The sequence below is a fragment of the Tiliqua scincoides genome, chromosome 7 (assembly GCF_035046505.1).
Source record: "Tiliqua scincoides isolate rTilSci1 chromosome 7, rTilSci1.hap2, whole genome shotgun sequence".
Lineage (NCBI taxonomy): Eukaryota > Metazoa > Chordata > Lepidosauria > Squamata > Scincidae > Tiliqua > Tiliqua scincoides.
In genome coordinates this window covers 11,072,022-11,093,824 of record NC_089827.1, presented here as the reverse complement: position 1 = coordinate 11,093,824, position 21,803 = coordinate 11,072,022, and the positions used below count along the sequence as shown (strand labels likewise).

Below are 21,803 nucleotides of genomic sequence, written 5' to 3'. Positions count from 1 at the left end.
ATGGCTGGCGTCAGTGCAACAAGTGCTGGTGCTGTAGTAGGTGCTGCACTGGTGTTAGCGAACCATAGGACTGGGACGTTAACGTCACAGCTGTTTTGACCCTAGGTGACTAGGGTTAAACAGTCACAGGAAGCATATGCTTTTTTGCTTCCTTTCTCTCTGTTCACCCTGCTTCTCTTTATGCCCCGCCTAGGCCAAATTAAGCTGTTCTGTCCACTATCGTCTTACAAAGAAGCACTTGTGAGTGAGGACAGGTTAATTTGTCTGTATTGCACAGTAGTCCTGTGTTTCTCTTGCAAATCAAAAAGCTGTGTCAGTAATAATATGGTATGCCTGTTTGTGACATCAGATACTTGGCTGTGGTTTGTGTCACCCAGTCTGAGAGCTCATTGTGTCATACCCATGATGGACCTCCTCCTATATCAGACCATACAGAATAAATTATAATTTTATACGCACTGCCTAAATGCAGCGGCATTACTAGGGTTGGAGTAACCCCCATTAACTTTATTTACATGCCCGATCTCGTCTGATCTCGGAAGCTAAGCAGGGTCAGGCCCGGTTAGTACTTGGATGGGAGACCACCTTGGAATACCCAGTGCTGTAGGCTTATACCATAGTCTTTCGAGATGAAGGTTGCCAACCAACCAACCATATAACTGTACAGGTCACGCAAAAATCAGTGACCAACAAAAAACCAGTGGCCAACTTGGTGACACTCACACAACTGAATAAGGGTCCAATCTAATCCAATTTTCCCGTGCCGGTGCAGCCATGCCAATGGGGCATTTGAACCATCCTGTAGAGGAGAAGCAGTCACAGAGGCCTCCTCAAGGTATGGGAACATTTGTTCCCTTACCTCAGGGTTGCATTGCAACTACACAGGTGCTGGAACGTTGGATAGGATTGGGCCCTAAGAGTTCTAGTATTAGCTCTGATCCATGGAAATGAGAGATGACTCGTACTAATACCTTATCGGTTCCCTGCTGTCTCATAATAACCTCACTGGATAAGAACCTCATTGGATAAAACCTCATAAGAACCTCATTGGATCTTGGAACGATCCGTTTTATTGGCTGGTTTTGAGTTAAGAAAATCCACTTTTTGTGACATAAGACAGTTGTGTTTTCCTTTTCTGGTTCTTTGGCCATAACTTTTGATAGAATACATATATCTAAACGGAGTTTGTTTCATTGAATTATGCACGGTATTCCGCATCAAATGATATATAGGATGGTATTATTTGAAAATACCAAGATTTCACAATTTTGGCCAGTAGTGATGTCACCCCCCTGAATGTGTCACCCAGTGCAGTCCGCACCCCCATAGTGACTTCACTGGATGCTTGTATACTCTGATTGGCTCAGCTATTATGATGTCTCATGGGGCAACAAGGAAATGTTATGAATATGAATTCTGAGGTTTATTTGCAATTATTATCTAACCCTGGAGAGTACATACATCATGACCTTTCGAACAGTACCTTGTTTGATTGATTGATTGATTGATTGATTGATTGATTGATTGAAATAGAACACTGAAACATTTTACCACAAACAGACAACACTTCCAAGTTATGAAGGTGGGATATCTCTACTAGAGTATTTCCAAGGTGTATTTGTGCCTCTTTGAAATGCTACATTTTCTGGTACAGAGCCATCAGGAGAAAACTGCTAAGGTTATGTTTCTGTTTTATCACACTTTTAAGTGCAAATGTAGCAATATAATCCAGCACAATTTCATGAGATGCTATAAAAGAATCAGCAGAACACAACACAGTTTTACAAGAATTCAAACTCAGCAGCAATTTGGGAATCCACCAACTCTCTACTAACAGCTGTTCAGACCTAAAGTGGGCTCTAGTCAAAACCTTTGCATGTATGTTTGTACAAAAAGATGAGATTTTTTTTCCAGTATTTGAAAATTTAAGTACAGTGGGTTCCAAAGTGCTAGAGTTAAGTTTTCCACTGCCTTTTATTTATCTGCTTTATCTCATAATGATAAGTGTCACTGGCTTATCTCTTTTTATGAATGCACATACTGCTCAGTTAGTGAACAGTATTATCTAACTTTTTATATATATATATATATATATATATATATATATATATATATATATATATATATTAAGGCATTAGATTATCAGTGGAGGATAAATTTGTTTTCATGTTTCAAGTTTAAGAACTCATAAATAAATGAATGTGTGAGCGGTTTCATAGGGCCATAAGTGCTGTCATACTGGGTCAGAGCAAGGGTCTGCCTGATCCAGCATTCTGCTTTCAAAAGTGCCTAATTAGAAGTTCATAAGCAGGGCATGAAGACAACAGCACTCCCTTTTTGTTCATCTCTAGCATTTGTTTCAAAGCATGGAGATTTCATTTAGTGATCGTAGCCGATAGTCATCCAATTATCTTATCCTTTAATGACGCTAGCTAGCAGCCCTCCTGTAAGAAGGGAAGAGCATTTCCAAAATAGCAATGTGTATAGTAAGTTTCTCAAAGGAAAATGGAAGGCGGCAGTTGAGAAAGTGAGGAAGGGAACTGCTGGTGCTGTAGAAAAGGTTGAGAGAGGTAATGCAAAAAGGATGTCAAAATTGATAGCGTATTCCAGAACAGGAGGGTACTTCTCATTTAATTGCATTCATCACCTGGAAGCACTTGACTGGAGTGTGCACTTGTGTAATTAGCATCTGACACTTGAGAAATACGGGGGAAATTCAACAGGAGCGCTTTTTATTCAATACAGAGTTATGGCAGCTGTTTTAGGAGCACTGAAATGCCATCAAGGAAAAAAAAATGCAGAACTGGACTATTTCCATCCTGAATGGTCAGCACTGTTGTCCACACTCAAAGTAGCAAAATGGATTGCGTTCTCTGCACACTTCTGTCTGACAGCCACATGAAATATGGAAATGAGGTCTGTGCATCTCATGGAATTAAAAAAAAAATGAAGTGCGGGTGGGAAGAATGGATAAGAAACGGCGCACTTTAAAACTTGCGAACGTGCTCAATCCTTTGGGTGCTTGCGGTTGGGTACCAAAAGCCAAAACCTCACCTCCCCCTTCTCTATGCGGCCTCACCTGTCCCTTCTCAGCAAGCCACTTTGTTCTCCTGAGTAGTGTGTATAAAAAAGGAAGCAAAAAAGGAGCGCTGAATGGAGGAGAGTTGAAGGCTAGAGTGCCTTCAGAGCGCTTTTTGCTGCCTGATGATCCTCTGCCTCCCTTAACTCATCTCATTATAAGACTAGCCCTGTAAACGTGAAAAGTAATGTCTGATTAATGAGTGCTTTATTGGACTTCTGCTGCCTTACAGTGTAGGAATATGTTAAGGTTGTTGTGTGGGCCATTAAAAGGGCAGGGATTGCCCAGTATTGCATTTCTTTGCTTTCAGGCCTGTTTTGCCCACAGTTTTTGTGATTCAAGAAGCCCAGGAGTTTGAGAATCCTATGTCGGTGATGCTTAAAGAGGTAGAGTCAAATGTTGCGCATTAATATTGATACTTTCTCACCCTTTTGTATTTAACTGTGGAGTCTTAATATATATATATATATATTTTATATATTTTTAAGCAGGACTGTGTATATTGTACAGCAAAGCAATTCAGAGAATCAGTTTATGCCTGCATTATAAGACATAGTTAAGCATAATTTATAAGCCTCTCTTCTGTGTTCTGAACGGAGCACGAAATGAAGTTTCAAAGCAATCATAATTGTGTTTAGCTACTAGCAAAGGAAAAATGTGTAAATTTGATTGCATGTAGACCTGCTATTTTGGTGTGGCAGCAGTTAGAGGACAAGGTATTGCTTACGTACTTGCTATGAATATTTTCAAACCACGTTCTAGTACTACAATACTTGTAGTATTTAGGACATGGATATCGTTAATAGGATAATACTGAAGAATAAGACCTCCTTACATTCTCATCTTACCTCAAACTGGGGATTATTTACAAGTCCATTCCCCATATGGAGGGGATGAAATTGGGAATAAAAGAAGGGGTTCTGATCAGGCTGAAATGGTGAAGTAGTGGACGTATACTAAGCACAACGCAACGCAACTCACATTTATCAAGGCCCAGCTCAGCCCACTTCAGAATCTTCTCAGTGACACAATGCCAACACTTCTTTTTTGTCTTCCAAGTCAATTATGTTTTGTTTTAGAACCTCAAGCCAGCTGTTGGAGCATCTTTTCAAATGACTGTGTCAATCATTCCTGGTTTAAACAAAGACACTTATGGCAGTATTTTTAGGTCAGCTTTCCACTGTATATTCACTCTTAGACATATATGTGTTATCTTTGTGACATTTCATTTTCATACATTGTAAGGTATGGACATAACTCCAGAACATGCAGCTGTAACCTTCAAAGTCTCAGGTGGGAGGCAGCCATCCCATTTTCATCTATGAAATACTGGGGATTATGAAGTGATATGTCAAAGCCGACATAATTTTGGAATGCCTAGCTGCAGCATCACCAGGATACAACCCCTGGCAACTGGGCAAAGAGACATCTTTCAAAGTAGTGGTTTTCATATTTAGCAGAGGGAGAGAAACTTTACCTATTCATCTCAACACAGTGTCTTTCCCAGTGGCTGGTACAGCTGTCTTCTCTTCGGGTCTTTTTTAGTTTATAGCCAATAGGAAATCTCTCTCTCTCTCTCTCTCTCCCCACCCCCATGTAAATGTAAACTGTTTTGAAACTTGTTTTGTTGAAACATCGTATGTCAATATTCTTCATCAACATCGTCACTACACCAATGTGCTGAACTGTCTTCTGATAGCTCAGAACATTTCTCAATCTGTTCCCTTACTAGTCCTTAGCAAAGCAAGGTATCTCTCTGAGTTCTGGTATCAGGTTGCCAGGACCCCTGGGGCAAAACCCTTCACTAGTCCCCATGGTATCCCCATCTGCCTGCAATGTTACACTCGTTGCTATAAATGCCATTGGTATTGAGGCCTCAGGGATCAGTCCAGCCATGTGGATCCTTTGATGGCCATTTGACTAGTGTCCAGTCTGCCTGATCCCTGACTTCATCCATTGCCTACAGCAGTTTAGGAGAGCAGAAATTCTCTGTTCTGCTGTCACAGCACCCAGTTAGGATTGAACTGTCTACCTTGCATAGAGGAGCTGGGCCAATGCACTTACATAGATAAGCCTCTGCCCCCCTGACCTAGTACACATGCATGCACAATGAATGTGTGAGCAATACACTTTTAAAAAAAGAAAATAAGGATAAGTCAAGTGGCAGGATAAGTCAAGTGGATGTAGCAGGAAAAATTCTCTTGTTCATCAGGTATCAGGGGCCAGACACACTAATAACAACAACAACAACAACAACAACAACAACAACAACAACAACAACAACAGGTATTTATATATCGCCTTTCTTGGTCTTTATTCAAGACTTTATTCAAGGCGGTTTACATAGGCAGGCTTATTTAAATCCCTTATTAAATAGGGATTTTTACAATTGAAAGAAGGTTCTTTCTTTCAAGAACCACTACATTCAGGTGTTTCATTCCGATCTGGCTTCACATTCTGGCCTCCATCCTCCCACGCTCAGAGCAGATGGAATAGCTCGGCTTCAGCTTCTCAGCTGCTTCAAGGTCGCAGGGTGCCGGTGGCCTCGAACTGGCGACCTTGTGGATGTTATCTTCAGGCAGACGGAGGCTCTACCCTCTAGACCAGACTAAATGCAAACTGGTCATTATTTTTCCAGCCAATTGGGAACCTTTAATAAGCAGTTGACTTTAGTGCCGGAGATTTCTACCCCTGCTATTGGGAAAGGAAGCAATGCTAATTCTAAACCAAACAGCATTTTCTTTTTCACCTTGACATTATATGATTCCATTTTTCATTACTGACTTATACCAAGATCACAGCGGTAGCAGATCAGATATATGTTATTCTTGTCTTTAATATCCACATGGTTGTCAGATTCCTTTTCCTGCAGATAGACATATCTTTAATTTAAAGTAAATTCATAGCCTCAAACAATCTGTTTTTATAATACCCCAAATTTACCTTCTCTAAGAGTCAGGAGCTTGTTATCTTATATCAGTCACCAATGCTTCCTATATTGCTTGATTCAAACACCCTGGGGAAACTCCAGTTTTCTATAGCAGTCCTCCAAGTGAATGAAGTCTTACAACAGCCTTCTTTGGGCATTAGACCTGTCTTTTAAAACCAGCTCATGCAGGAATCAAATGAGAGTGCAGAAACTGACCACATTCCCCTGTTGATATATTCATTGGCCACATCCCCCCTCTCTCTGAGTATTTGGTACTTGTCTACAGAGGGCAGCACAAGGTCTCACATCGCATGGAGGAGACCTCCCCATGTTCAGCACTGCCCCAAGCAGACTAGTGACAACTGCATGGCTGTCCAGGGATGTGTGGTCACCAAGCACTTTGGCAGGGTAGGCATAGATAGGAAGCTTGCTCCCATTTTTGCCCTTTCATACATTGGCATTACAGCCTGAAAAGGTCTAATATTGTTCCTTCCTCCCTACTCCTTGAGAGGTAGAAAGTTCCAAAGGCAACCTTTTACAAGATCCATTTGAATTGAGTAGAGTACAGTGGGTCCCGGTTGTCCATGAAGGTCACCCCACGGATACAGAAATCTGCAGATATTCAAATCTGCAGGTGGAGGGGGGTCTCATAGGACATCCAGACATGCCTTATGGACACATCCAGAGGTATTCTGAGACATGGGGATACCATGCACAGCCTCTCTGCACCTCAGAAGGCCTCCCAGAGGCACTGGAAGTTTTTTTGACCGATTTTTTGGCAAACTAGAGGTGCCTCTCAGACACCTCTGGGAGGCTTTCTGAGGCATGCTGAGGTCATGTGCGGCTTCCCCACACTTCAAAATGCCTCCGGTGTATGACCTAAAGGTTTTATTCGGGAGGTCTTTTGAGGACCTCCACTTGTGGGTCTGCATCTGCAGTGAGTCAAATCTATGGGTGCCGAACCTGCTAAGGAGGTCTAACTGTACTGGAAACTGATTTTTGTAATAAATTGTTTATGATTTGAAATTGCATCCTACTTTTCACCTTGTTGTATCCCAGGGCAGTTAACCAAATATTGTTTTGGTGGTTGGCAACCTTCAGTCTCGAAAGACTATGGTATAAGCCTACAGCACCCGGTATTCCCAGGCGGTCTCCCATCCAAGTACTAACCAGGCCTGACCCTGCTTAGCTTCCAAGATCAGACGAGATCAGGCATGTGCAGGGTAACAGTTTTGCTGATTAACCAAATATACTGAAAGCAAAAAGAACTATGTAGAAAATCAAGCATGAATAAAAAAATTGAGATTGAGACAATCATAATATGTTGTTGGCAACCTTCAGTCTCGAAAGACTCTGGTATCGCGCTCTGAAAGGTGGTTCTGGCACAGCGTCTAGTGTGGCTGAAAAGGCCAATTCGGGAGTGACAATCCCTTCCACACTGGGAGCAAGTGCAGTCTGTCCCTGGTCTGTCTCCCTGGCTATGGGCCTTCCTTCTTTGCCTCTTAGCCTCAGACTGTTGGCCAAGTGTCTCTTCAAACTGGGAAAGGCCATGCTGCACAGCCTGCCTCCAAGCGGGCCGCTCAGAGGCCAGGGTTTCCCACTTAATACAGTTGAAGAAAACAGCAGACCTTTATTTGCTAATGTACAAGTGGAGCAGATAGGAAGGAGGCACACAGATATTTCTAATCCTAATCATCTCAGCATGCACCCTTCAGTGCAGAACTTGAGTTCAGCCCTCCGTTCCAGCTCATAGGTATGACTGTATCCTAAACTGATCCTGATTTCCCACCAACTAACATCTATTATGTTTGTTATACTTCTGTGCTGCCCCAAAATGGAAGGGTGAATTGACACTCCACGTCAAGCCACCAAGCAGGAGAGCTCACAGCCCATAATACTGTTTATATCATGATTACATGCAACCTGTTTTGTTAGATTTCAGAATGATTAGATGTTGGGAACTGAGTATATGTTAAAGGTCTTTCTTGTAACTTCCTGCATTTGCCAGAGGGAAATGGGCTCAGCTTCACAAAATCTTTCATGCGTCAAAAAGAATTGAAACTCACATTTACCACTCATTAATGATATTTTCCTGCTACCTAAGGTGGGGGAGGGGGAGAGAACAGAGACATTAACAATGAGGAGCCCATAGTGACAGCCTTACTAGCTGGACCTTTTGTCACTTTAATTTTTGTTTAAATGTTAAACATGCATAAAATGGAAGCTTTAAAATCTTCATGCAGAACCAAGACATGAAAGTTTATTTCATCAGAGCAAGCAATAGAATAATTCACTGATTTTTTAAAAAATTATTATTCCTAAATTTTAAACAACATGGAAGTTATGGTATACTGTAGCTTCACCACCATTATGAGAATGGGGTATCTTTGCACCATCCACTTGCACAGAAAGCAGAGCAGGAAATTCACATCACCCTACTGGGTGCTAGCATTGATGGGAGCTGATTCTGATTGGCATTCAGACTGATTCACCCTCCCAGTGTATACTGAACCAGATGACCACCTACCACCCACCATAATTGCCTTCTAGAGTTGGGTAGGAATTTTTTGCCTCACTCCTGATTGGCTTGCTGAATTACTTCACCTACACCAAAGTCTTCTAAGGGTGTGGTGTAATTAGCCAAATCAGTCACAACTGGTAGTTTATAGCAGGGGTGCCCAAACCCCGGCCCAGGGGCCACTTGCGGCCCTCGAGGACTCCCAATCCGGCCCTCAGGGAGCCCCCAGTCTCCAATGAGCCTCTGTCCCTCTGGAGACTTGCTGGAGCCCATGCTGACCTGATGCAACCGCTCTCAGCATGAGGGCGACTGTTCAGCCTCTCCCGTGAGCTGGGAGACAAGGGCTCCCTCCACTACTTGCTGTTTCACGTCTGTGATGCAGTAGTGGCAGCGAAGAAAAGTCCAGCCTTGCTTTGTGCAAGGCCTTTTAGAGGCCTTGAACTACTGTAAGATCTTCGTTTATTCCTATGATCCATCTCTAATATATACATTTATGTAAAGTGATTCAAATTTTAAATGTAAATTAATTCTTTTTTCTCCTGGCCCCCGATACAGTGTTGGAGAGATGATGTGGCCCTCCTGTTAAAATGTTTGGACACCCCTGGTTTATAGCATGGAACAGGGAAGAGAAACTGATGTTCCCCCTTCAAGAGACTTGTGCCAGCTCACAGCAGCAGTAGGATTACACTGCCCGGGGTGCTAGATGGGAAGACCTTGGCTCAAATTGTAAAGTCAACTTCAAAGGCTTTCCAGGTTGGGAAATTGACTCAGTTCAACGCCGTTGATCTCCTTTGGAGGCTGATGTAGAGAAACTGGGATCACCATCAGATCATCTAAGGCTTTGAGTCAGGGTGGGAACGCTCAAAGGGAAAATAGACTGCAGTGTGCTTTCTCCTCCGAAGTAGGTTCCTGCATTAAAGGAGGGAAAAATGTATAAGGAGTTTGCAGTATCGTCTTGACTGGCATTAATGTCAACAAATGTTGCCCAGTTTCAATCCAAACCCTCATGTATTTATTGGAGAGTGTGATAGGGCAGCCATGGATCATTTATATTTAAAACTTTAGTAACATTTGCTCAATAATCTTATGTTCACCTTGGAGTAAGTGTGTAAACATCCTAGACATCTACATCTGGGAGAGCATGTAAAGCCTAGGATGGATTAGAAAATCAGTTGTGTGGGCTTCAAAAGAAACCTCAAAAGAAATTAATCTGGACTTCCATGAAATGGTCTGCAGGAGACTGTCATTAAATTGATTGATGCTTTGTTCAAAATGCACCAATATCTGCTAAGCCAATGTACCAATCTTTGCAGGGTGATATTAAAAGTCCCTGCTAGGGGCAAAATATTAAACACATAGCACAACTGAATGCATCTTGGAAGCATTTCATTTCTGTTTGCTTTGATATTGGGAATAACACTTGTAGCACAGAAATACACATCTCTCTCTCTCCCTCTCTCCCCCCCATCCCACTAAAATCACTGCCTCCCCCTCCCCGTCCCATTAAAATATATATATATATTTGCAGACTTACTCCCTGCAGCATCTGGTCTTACCTTTATAATCATAAATACTGAAAACCTTAGTGTTTTTTTAAAAATACTCCTACTACTATGCTTCTGTATTTTCTTACATTGTATATGCGCCCTGTATCGATTCTAAAATTACTCGGTGATTGCAGTATAGTGCAATATGGACTTTCTAACTTGGCTGCACCTTCTTGTAACATGCATTTACTTACAGCCCAATCCTATTGGCTTGTTGTGCTGACGGAACTAACCTTTTGCCAGAGCTACTTGCTTTACTGTTGCTGTAAAAGTGATTCCAATAGGACGCAAAGTAGCATACTGTTGGGGTGTTGGCAGAAAGGCTGGAGCCTTCCCGTGTGCATCGAAGGATCGTTGGCCATCTGACAAGGCAGGTAGAATGTTGAGGGAGGCAGGAAGGGCTATGGAGGAGGGCTCAACAGGATTGGAGAGACTGTGAGGGGTGGATCTGATGGCAGTGGCACGCGGCAGACCCTATCCTCCTTTTTTTGCAGCTGCCCCACCCTCTTTCCTTACCTGGGGGTCACTGTGGTTCTCCAGAGGGTCTGGTTTTTACAGCAGTTTGGAAGTGCAGGGAGGCCTGCAGAAGGCCCTCTGGAGAGCCATAGCTATAACCAGTTTAGGGCCCAATCCTATCCAATTTTCCAGCACCGGTGTAGCCGAAATGCAGCCCCAAGATAAGGGAACAAATGTTCCCATACCTTAAGGGGACCTCTGTGCTGCTGACCCATGACAAGATGCAGTGCATGCCCATTGGCACAGCAGCACTGGAAAATTGGATAGGCTTGGGCCCTTCTTTATTTCTTTATTTATTTATTTATGCCCCGCCTTTCTCCCTGAAGGGACCCAAGTTGAATTTTAAAACCCCTTTTGTCACCATCGCTATCAGCCCATCCCTTAAGGGGGCAGTGACAGAGGTTTCCTGGCTGGGGCATTGCAATGCCTCAGTTTGGGAATCTCTGCCATAATATTGTCAATGTGTGAAAATATTGAAAATGCTCAGTGATATTTCATAATATTTTCAGGGATCCAGGAGAATCCCTCTAAAAGCACTACTCTGGAGGAGAACTTTATTTAAGAAGTGGACCTTAGCATCAGCTGGTAGTGAAGCCAATGCTGTTTTAAAACACTCGTTTTATTTCATCAGCTTCTATCAGATTTAATTTCATATTCATGGATTCATAGAATTGAAAGTTGGAAGGGACTATCTAGTTTGACCTCAAAACTAAGTAATGGTCAATGAAATCTTCGTAGGCATTTCTAAATGGTGCTCCTACACAAGCCCAAATTATACCAGAAGAATATGAAATTCTAAGATTTCCTTTCTGAACCAGCCTTATGCTTGTATTCCAGATGTATAATTAAAAAGTTTTTTGCATAATCAATGATAAGCATAACAAAATGCATAGCATTTATGATTTGATAAGGAACACTTAGCAAGCAGCAAAATGAGTCAAACCTGCTCATCTAAGTGGAGGATTAGCAATTTTTTTTTGCTATATTTCAGATCACGTTTTGTTACTTGTATGGATGTGTGTAAGTGATATATCTATGGAGATATTTTTCTTTCCTGCAAGAAGGAAGAAGCAATGTTCAAAATTGATCACCCTATAAACTTTGGGAAGAGGGAAAGAGGTAGGATTCAGCATTTTGGAGGGCCCCTGAACGAATCTGATATATGGTTTTTATGTCTGTAAATAAATATAATTTATTAGAATGCAATAAAGCACCAAGCAGTGAAAGTAATACCTGGGAAATGTGAGCATTGGCTTTCTCAGCTGTAACCAGATTAACTTGTAAATCCAAGAGACTTGTTGTATTGTCAACCACAGCTTGGGCCCTATAAACTATTCTCATAAGTCATAACCACCACTTAGATGTACTTGTTAATTAGTGACAAAGGAGAATACTGAATAAACATTTGTTAAATATTGCTGTAGTGAACCATATACTTTAAATGTGGCAGTCTTGGTTGACTGCAAGCAGAAATACATGACATGCTCAGAATGCTCTGTGTGGGTTCCAAGCAGTGCCTTCTTGACCTTTGGGATGTCTTGATAGACTGAAGAAATGTCCCTAGAGCAGCATCCCCTATCTTTTGGAGACCACGGACCGGCCACATCCTCACTCAGGTCAGTTGCAGACCATCAAGTACAGAGCCATACACAACTTGGGGATGGTGTGATGATGTCATTGTGGCATTGCCAATGGCTGCTAGATTGGCCCAATTTTGGGTCAGTCAGAACCAGGGGAGGGCAGGAGGGCCCAAACTGCGCTATGGCAAGGCCATGAGCCCAAAGCACTCCGCTCGCCTGCTGACTCCTGGGCCCAGCCAGCTCTCATCTGTGGTCTGTTGGACCATGGGTTGAGAACCACTGTTCTAGAGATTGTGGTACTGATATGTTATTGTTTAGAATTAAGTATTAGATGTATAATGTATTAGCAAAAAGCCAAATACGGAACTGCCTATTGATCTAAATAGCAAAATGGATCCAAGAAGTTATGAAACTGATGTGTGAAAATGGATGTTAGTTCTTAAAAAGAGGAAAACACTAAATACCAAGAATATTTGGCAAGGCTTAACATAAGGGGTTTGATATCCATCCAACTGTGTTCCAAATGTTTATATCTGGGTGGCAATGAAAACTAATGAGAACATGGTTTTCACTAGGTAAAATGAAAATATATTTAGGAGATTTAGGAGATCATGACAAATCTGAACATTTGAGACTATGTGTATGTTTTTTGCCCCTCTGCAAAAACAGAAAATTAAAGATTTTTAAAACAATCTATACATGAAAATTCATAAAGACTGTTCACTCAGGAGCTCTGTGGGACATTAACATCCCAATTCTATTTGGGCTTTGCACTAACAAAATAATAACAATAATAACAATAATAACAATAATACAGGTATTTATATACCGCCTTTCTTGGTCGTCAGATTTCTCCTCAGACTTTAATTCAAGGCGGTTTACATAGGCAGGCTATACTAAATCCCAATAGGGATTTTTACAATTGAAGAAGGTTCTGTCTTTCAAGAGCCACAACATTTCAGATGGATCTTTTATGATCTGGTATCACATTCTGGCCTCCATTTTCCTTCCACACAGGCTGACAGCAGCCAAAGAGCAGGTGGAATAACTCCGCATAACTCGGCTAGGCTTGTCAGCTGCTTCAAGGTCTCGCCATCCACGGTGCCGGTGGCCTCGAACTGGCGACCTTCGGATGTTATCTTCAGGCAAACGGAGGCTCTACCCTCTAGACCAGACCTCCTGCCCATTCCATCTGTGCAAGGCCCAGGCTGCTGGTGTGGCAGCTGATGCTGCAACAATGGGCAAATCCAGCCCCACCAGAGCAGAAGGGGTATTCTGGGGGCAGGATTGGGGCAGGAATTGGGAGTGGCCAGTGTGTATTGCGGGTGGGCTGCGGGGGTATCAACGGCAGCCCCTGGACCTGGCTTAACATGCTTCTCTCCTCAGTCTGCAACACTCCTGCCTTCATCACTCCATTTTGCTGGAACTATTTGGCCCTTCTAACCTCTCTAATAAATGAAACTTAACATGCGTAATCATTAGCAGACCCATATGCCTGAGCCCCATATCTGAGCATATCACCATTCATTTGAATTAGTTTCTGTAATTGTGGTAGTCTAATTTCAATGCCTGTTGTATGTTTTATCTGTTATAAAGCTTATGTCACTCACAAGTCATTAAGCATGTTTCTCAAATTGTGATTCGGGACCTGCTTGGTGGGTTGTGAGCCAATTTCTGGTGGTTCCCAATTTCATTTCAATGTGTATTTTATTTTTAATCTATTAGACTTGAAGCTACCATGATATAGGACTGAATTTGAGAAAGTGTTGCAGATCTATACTTTGAACAGGCTACTATGTTTATGCTTTCAACAATGGGGCTTACTCCCCGGTGAGTGTGGATAGGATTGCAGCCTTTGGGATGTTTGGGAATTTTTTTTTTTTAACATATCAGCAACTGCTTGGGAGGGTCAGTAAGTTTCTTCTTTATTTTAAATAAATAGTTATTGTAAGCTTTTAATCTACAGTTTGATTTGCTTTGTTATATGGCAGGTATTCAAAATTTTCCTGCTTGATGACATCACTTCCTGCTTTGCTTTTCGGAAATTTAGGTAGGATTGGTCTGTTAAACCAAGAAGGTAAAATGTGGGATAGATAGATTCTTCTACTCTCCTAAGGGCGCAGTCCAGCCCTTGACTTGGGCTGGCACAAGTCCCTTGCACTGGCCCAGGAGGGTTGCAAATTATTATTATTATTATTATTATTATTATTATTATTATTATTATTATTATTATTATTATTATTAACAGTATTTATATACCACTTTTCAACTAAAAGTTTACAAAGCGGTTTACAGAGAAAAATCAAATAACTAAATGGCTCACTGTCCCAAAAGGGCTCACAATCTAAAATGTGCATGTTTGTGCCTCTTCAGGAGGAAGCGGTGGGGGGCCCTGGGGGCGGGCAGTGAGCGGGAGTTGGGCTGGGATCCTGCAGTTATGCTGGATCCCAACCCCCATTCCCGGGGAGAACGGAGCAACTCCAAGCCGCTCTCCTCTCCTCGGACTTGCGCCACCTCAGGAGGGCCAGCGGTCCTTACCCGGAGTTAAGGGAAAATGTTTTCCCTTGCCTCTGGCTGAGCCACTTACGGCCCCTATCATGCGCTGGATACAGCGCAAGCCTCTTGGCTTGCCTGTTCCAGCGTGGGGTTGGATTGCTCCCTAAGTGAGCTGACAGCTACGTAGTCCATCTTAACTGGTAAATAAGTCCTTTAAAATGAGGAGGAGAATGCGAGAGCATAAGCAGCAAGCAGTATTCATTGAAGATTAATAGATCAGGAATAGCAACTTGCTAATATATGAATATTCTTTCATGCGTGCAGGAACAAGTGTGAGCCATTCGTTATGCTGGAATTTGTAGAAGTAATATTTTGTACAGTGGAAAGGCATGTACACTAGAAGAGCGTATTTACTGCATCACTTATAATAGAAATAGTACTTCAGGCTTTGATATCCGATTGCACCCCTCAAGTATGTCAAGGATAAGAAAGTATAAAAGCAATGGATTTTAGTGAAGCAATATAGTGTGGCAGTCTGTCTATAGGTGGCATTGTGCAGGTGTAACTCAAGTTTCTCATTCATACAAAAATAATTTTTGCAGTTTGCTGGATGCATCAAAAACGTTTACAGCCCAATCCTAACTTTCCAGTGCGGATGCACCTATCCCAACGGGGCATGTGCTGCATCTTGCGGTGGTGGGGGAGGCCTCCTGAAGATAAGGGAACTTTTATTCCTTTACCTCGGGGCTGCATTGCGGGTGCATCAGCACTGGAAAGTTGCACAGGATTGGGCTCTTAGTTCACTGAAAGAGGAGAATGTTGCAGAATACACAAGGCCTGATATAGTCTGATTTATTTTAGAGCTGTGGTTCTCAAACTTTTAACACTGGGACCTGTTTTTTTAGAATGAGAATCTGTCAGGACCCACCGGAAATGATATCATGACCAAAAGTGACGTCATCAAGCAGGAAAAATTTTTTAACAATCCTACCCACACGTACCCAAGAGTAGAGTTTCCATTTATTATCATTGTTACAAGCATATACACAGTAACCTGTTAAAAGTACAGATGTGTAGCATTTCCCCAAATGCAGTCACATACCATAGAAGCATCAAGTCTATCAAAAATAAAATATTGAAATGAATGGGGGCCCACCTAAAATTGGTTCAAGACTCACCTCGTGGGTCCCAACCCACCGTTCAAGAAGCACTGTTTTAGAACATGTATAAATAATACAGTAAATAAATTACAAATAAATTATTGACTGACATTTCTATAATCACTAATATATATGTGCGTATGTATGTATGTATGTACGTACATACTTACGTGTTTGTGAGATTATTCTGCATAATATAGGTCAATATGTTGTTTATTACTCTTGCTACTCCCAAAACATTTATAGACAGCACTCCCACTGTGCGCTCCATGTTGGCAACCAAAAGACTCTGGTATCGCGCTCTGAATGGTGGTTCTGGAACAGCGTCTAGTGTGGCTGAAAAGTCCGATTTGTGCCGAAAAGGCCGAAATGTGCGCTCCATCAACAGCCATTTTATGGCAGCTAACAACTCTTCCACTGCCATAACTGGCTGCACACAAAAGCTCAGTCTAGAATAGGATTGGGTTGCAGCTCTTCAAATAGCGAAAGGTAATTAAGACTAGGATCCTTAATGCCCAATCCTATCTGGATACTGTGGTAACACTGCACAGTCACCAGTGTGATTATCATTGTATCTGAAGCCCACCTGCATAATAGTCCTTCCCCTGTTGGGTAGTGAGGTGGAGATTCTGGTTGGGTATTTACATGTGGATACCTGCTAGGGCAGAATACCTGCAGTTAAAATTCTGGGAGGATAAGGGTTAAGCTGACTGCTTGTTCAGGATTAATTGTTCACTAGTTACCTGTTCATTTCTGTTTCTGGTTTCCATCCATTTGTGGAGTTTTGTTGAGTAATTTTTCCTTCTAAAGAGTATTTTTATAAAAAAAAATTTGAAATGTCTATTCCTTTGTCCAGATCTGTCCTGTTTATCTGTGGGTTCCGTGGGTTTATCTGTGAACTCCAGGACGCAACCAGAGGTCATGTGCAGGAGACTTTCTGAGGCCCGCAGAGGCCGTGTGTGGTCTCTGCAGGACTCAGAATACCTCCGGACATAACTGGATAACATCTCCAGTTGGTCTGGAGGTCATATTGGACTGGACCTACGGATTTACTTATCCACTGTTTCAGTATCTGCAGGGGCTCCGGGAACGAATCCCCTGCAGATACTGAGGGATATGTCTAAATCATCTTTTGAATATTTCAAATACACTTGTACACATATACACTTGTCATAATTTTGAACAAAGGTCAATGTATTTTGCTTTGTATATGATCAAAGTATTTAAGGAAGAAGAAAAGTTCCCTTGTTGAATTAACATGTTCACATTACCTATAACTGGCACAGAATTAATTATAGTTTCTTACCAGTAACCTTATTACACAGTGCCCGGCATAAAGTGATTTAGTGCATCCCATCACTTAGAGCCAATGAAGCAAATTAAGTAATTGAAGAAACACTCACAAAACAGCAAAGCAAAGCAATCGCTATTAATAGCCAAGTTTAATACTCATTAAATATATCCCAGCAGAGATTACCCTGTCTCTCTCATTTCAGTCCCTATCCACATCTTCTGACTGTATCCAGTCTCCCCTGAACATTTCCAGCACCTGAATAGCAGTTGCTTGTGTCCCAAAACAAAAATGGATCAGTATAAATTACTGACATAAATCTGATCTGCGACTCCCTTCTCAATAACAGCTTGCTAAAAATGCTCTGGGCCAGTGCTTGAGAAGAATCATAATGATTCCACTTCTTGCTTAGCAGTAGAATTTCACTTCCTCTGCACTTTTCGCCTCCCTTTGTAGCTTAAATATAAGATGGTTTGGCATTCACTTGAGGCTCTGCTGAGATGGATCTCTGAACCTCACTTGACTAAAAAAGCCAAGTTATAAGGATCTGCTCTGTTCCTGATTATATGGAGTTTGGGCCTATTAATTCCTACCAGCAAACAGATCTCCAAAATCTCCCAGACTGTCTCTACACTGTCACTGGAAATCATTTAATTGCATATGCCATGGATATGGAGTTAAAGTCTTCAGACATAACAAATATGCCCTCTTAATCATACTTTATCCCACTTAGCGCACAATCCAAACTGTGCCCTGGGCTGACACAAGTCCCTTTTTCACCACTTTTTTGCCATCAAGCACTTTTGCACCACACTGGGGGAAGAAAGGCCAGTGCATAGACTTGCACTGGCCTCCTCGTGCCAACATGAGCTCTGGGGGCGGTGAGTTTGTGTCAACTGAACTCGGCCAGCACAGGGGACTGGGGGTGTGACAGGGCAGGGAAGAGGTGGGAGGGAGGTGTGGCGGGGTGGGAGGAGGGAGGGCAGCAGGCATTCCTGGGGGTGGGTGGACAGGGAGCAGGAGGCGGGGCCAGGATCCAGCAGTTGCTCTGGATCCTAAGGCCAAGGAGCCTGGGTCAGTCCCGGGTTGCTCAGATTTGCGCCACCTCCTGAGTAGCCCCATTGGGACTGCAGTGGCTCTCCCCAGGTTAAGAGAAAAGGGTTCTCCTTGTCCCTGGCTGAACCTATCACTGCCTGAAACCTATGCTGGATACAGCACAGGTCCGCCGGCCTGCCTGTTCCAGCACAAGTGGCTGCTTGAGCCACTATCCAGTGCTTTTATAATTTTCATTAAAAGTGTATGTCTGTCTTTGGGTGTTGGGAACCTATGGAAGTAAATCTGAATTATCTGTAGCAGTAAGCATGCAGTTTTTACTCTTATAATATTCCCCAATTTTCTCCAAAACAACCATAGCTAGTATCTTTAGGATGTCAGTCAGGGGTCAGGAACAGCGCATTCACGAGTTCTATCATCTTGAGAACCTGATTTTATCCCCAAATAGTTTATTAATTTTCCGACACAAAGACAGGTGTTTTCTCAAAACAGATTAGTCACATCAAAACCACAGAACCCAGCAAATGCCCTTGCCCTCCTCCATAAAGCATAGAATGAGAAAGATTGGATTGAAAACATTTGATCACCGTTTTTCAATCAAATACAAAGACTTGCAGCAAACCTTACACAAACTGAGCTATACCCTCTTTAGTGTGGGTTTCTTTCCATGAACTCCAGAAAAGGTCAGTTTGACAGCCAAAAATTTCCTCTCAGTCCCATAAAGATGGGTAGGAGGGCCAATGTCTCACTCCATCCGAAGGAGGTAGAACAAATACTAAAAATTTGTCTAGTACTGTCCTGTTTCCATTAGCATGACAGATCCAGTGAGTTAGCTTAGCTTGCCTGCAAAGTGAGGGGGGCAAAATGGAATGTGCAAGGCTTGAGAGTGGCCAATTAGAGAGGTGCATTCTGAATTCTGCAATGGAAAAGAGAAAAAAGTAGGGGGAGGGGCAGTAAAACTGAATCTGGGAGAGTCAATGGTTGGTGTTAAACAGAAGTGATTGTGGGAACGTTTTAGTTCAGTCGGAGATGTGTGAAGACTAGAGTCAAAAAGGCTTCCAGTTGTCAGACTCTGTAAAAGTGCATCATATATGGACTTTTGTAGATAAAGCAGATTATAGAATCAACTGTCAGTCCCATTAAATTCCATTGAGACTCAGGGTAGTTTCAGACATGGGTTGGTCAGGATATTTTGGTATTGTGGTGTTTGGCATGTCTATGCTAGTATTTCTAGTCATTTCCAATAGTGGATTAATATTTAAAATTAACTAAACCGGTCCTAAGTAATTTGTGGACACCAGAAACTAACCAAAATCAGCTTGAAATCCAAGTATTCTGGCTGAAGTATAGATGATCTCTATTGTGTACATTGCTAAAAAATCAGCTTTTGGGGCTGTGCCAGCGTGCACACGTATTTTGGATAAAACAAGTATCTCTGGGTAATTTCAGAGTAAAATCTGTACATCCTCTTTTCCGTGATTTCTTTTTTTTTTCATTTTGAAAACGATGTTACTATGCAAATGATTCTTGCCGGAAGCAGACTTTTAATATAATGTCATATGGCAGAATCTGAAATTAGGCATATATGATTCTTAATGCTCTCAGAGCCCTGCTAACTGCATCTGATAACTAAATCTGTAAATTAGAAAAATCCACTGGCTTAGTGCTCCCATCAGCCTTGAGGAAGTACCGCCTGTAAGCGATTACAATATATTGCGAACAACTGTTTCAGAAGCTGTTGACAAAAGGTAACACACACGTCTCTTATCTTAAGGTTCAATCTGCAAACACAATCAAGGTAATATCTTGAAACATTTGGGCTGGCGGTGTTAAATCAAACGTAGGGCATCATAAAATTGTGCTTATGCATATTTAAATAATGTTCTAGGATCTTTATCTATGAATTTGTTTTATATCACAGGACCATTTGCAGAGATACGTGCAATTTCTCTACCTCTCCCCATGCCCCAGCAGCCAACACATTGAAGTATATTATCCTTGCTTCTAAACCTGAGAGGATACTCAGAATCCAAACAGCCATAATATTTGAGTGCAAAACTCACTGACATTTGAAAAGAAGGGTTTGGACAGAATTTGATTATATTGCTTCCTTTGTGGGATATAGAAATGTGCAATTCTGTACAGGTCAATTGGGACTGTTGTAATATTTGCACAGACAGTTTAAAGAAGCTACGTACAGAATTATAATCAGCAGCACTATTGTGTTGCTGCCGTCACCTTGAGCCAACAAAAAAGGTATTTCTATTGCACTCAGATTTAGCACCCAGTAAATGAACGATTGGAGGGGGCAGTACTGCTGAATTCAGAGTTTGAGGCCTTGTACTGCTATGATAGAAAATATTGAATCCCTAGGCCAGATCCATATCTAGAATGGAAAGTAAGATTGGGATGCAATTGGGGTTAAAAATAGATTTGATTGTTTCACGTCATGACTTTTTGGGGCTTGTTCACATATTCTTGCCTGCAATAACTTGCTTCAAAAGACAGGGATTGGACCATGTTAATGGTGTCTTGGATGAACTAGGCAATTATGTGCATGTTATCAGTCTTTCACAGTGAAAGGGATGGACAGACCTCTCTGTTTCTGTTACATCTGAACTTTGCGAAGTTTTCTTTTATTTCTGTTCCTCTCCCTTCTGCAAAAAATCCCCAAAATCTTTTTTTCTTCATCAAAAAAGTATTTAAATACATTTTTGTTCCATGTAGGATCATGTTCTCCCAAATTAATCCAGCCACATTTTCTGTTCTTCATCTGAAGCCCTGCTGTATGTCCTATCACCTATGAATTACAATCAGTGGGGATGCAAGACAGGGCCTTCTCAGTGGCTGCTCCCCACTTGTGAAATTCTTTTCCCCCAAGGCAACCTGACCAACCCCAATGCTGACCATTTTTAAACAGGCAGTGAAGACCCTTCAGTTTCATTTAGGACCCTGTTCAGTTCTATTTGGTGGTTGGCAACCTTCAGTCTCGAAAGACTATGGTATAAGCCTACAGCACCCGGTTTTCCCAGGCGGTCTCCCATCCAAGTACTAACCAGGCCTGACTTTGCTTAGCTTCTAAGATCAGACAAGATTACGTCATTTCATTTAGTTTTGTTGCTCACTGATACTGCTTCTGAGTCTGCTGAGCTCTGTCACATTTGAGTTATTTTGTTTGTTTTCAACTGTGGCCTGTTTTAAAATTTGTTTTAATATAGTGTTTGTTATACTGTCTTGTTGCAAGCTGCTCTGGTGACCTCTTTGATGGGGCAGAAAATATTACAGGTCATCCTTGACATCTGTGGGAGTTTGGTTCCAGTTTAGTGTCTGAACCGCCCTAATGTATTTCATTCACACAGAATAACCAAAATTAACCCCACACATCTAGGATTAGTAGGAAGCGTTTCCTAGGAAAGGGGTCTGACTTTCCTACAGGTATAGATCCTTGAAGTCTCATTCCAGAAATTAAGCTCTATGCCAGGGGTGCTCACACTTTTTTGGCTCGAGAGCTACTTTGAAACCCAGCAAGGCCTGGAGATCTACCAGAGTTTTTTTTACAATGTTCGCGCCATCATAACATATAACATTTATGTGTACAATGTATGTTGGTGTACCTTGAGCCCCACTGAGTATA

At 41.9% G+C, this 21,803-nt stretch overlaps 1 protein-coding gene and 1 pseudogene across 1 annotated transcript in view; one reads left to right on the top strand and one right to left on the bottom strand.

Annotated features, from left to right (window-relative positions):
* The window catches only part of KCND2 (potassium voltage-gated channel subfamily D member 2), a 318,270-nt gene that overhangs the window by 212,689 nt on the left and 83,778 nt on the right, over window positions 1-21,803 (top strand). The window lies entirely within an intron of this gene.
* Window positions 7,130-7,252, bottom strand: LOC136657991 (5S ribosomal RNA; annotated as a pseudogene).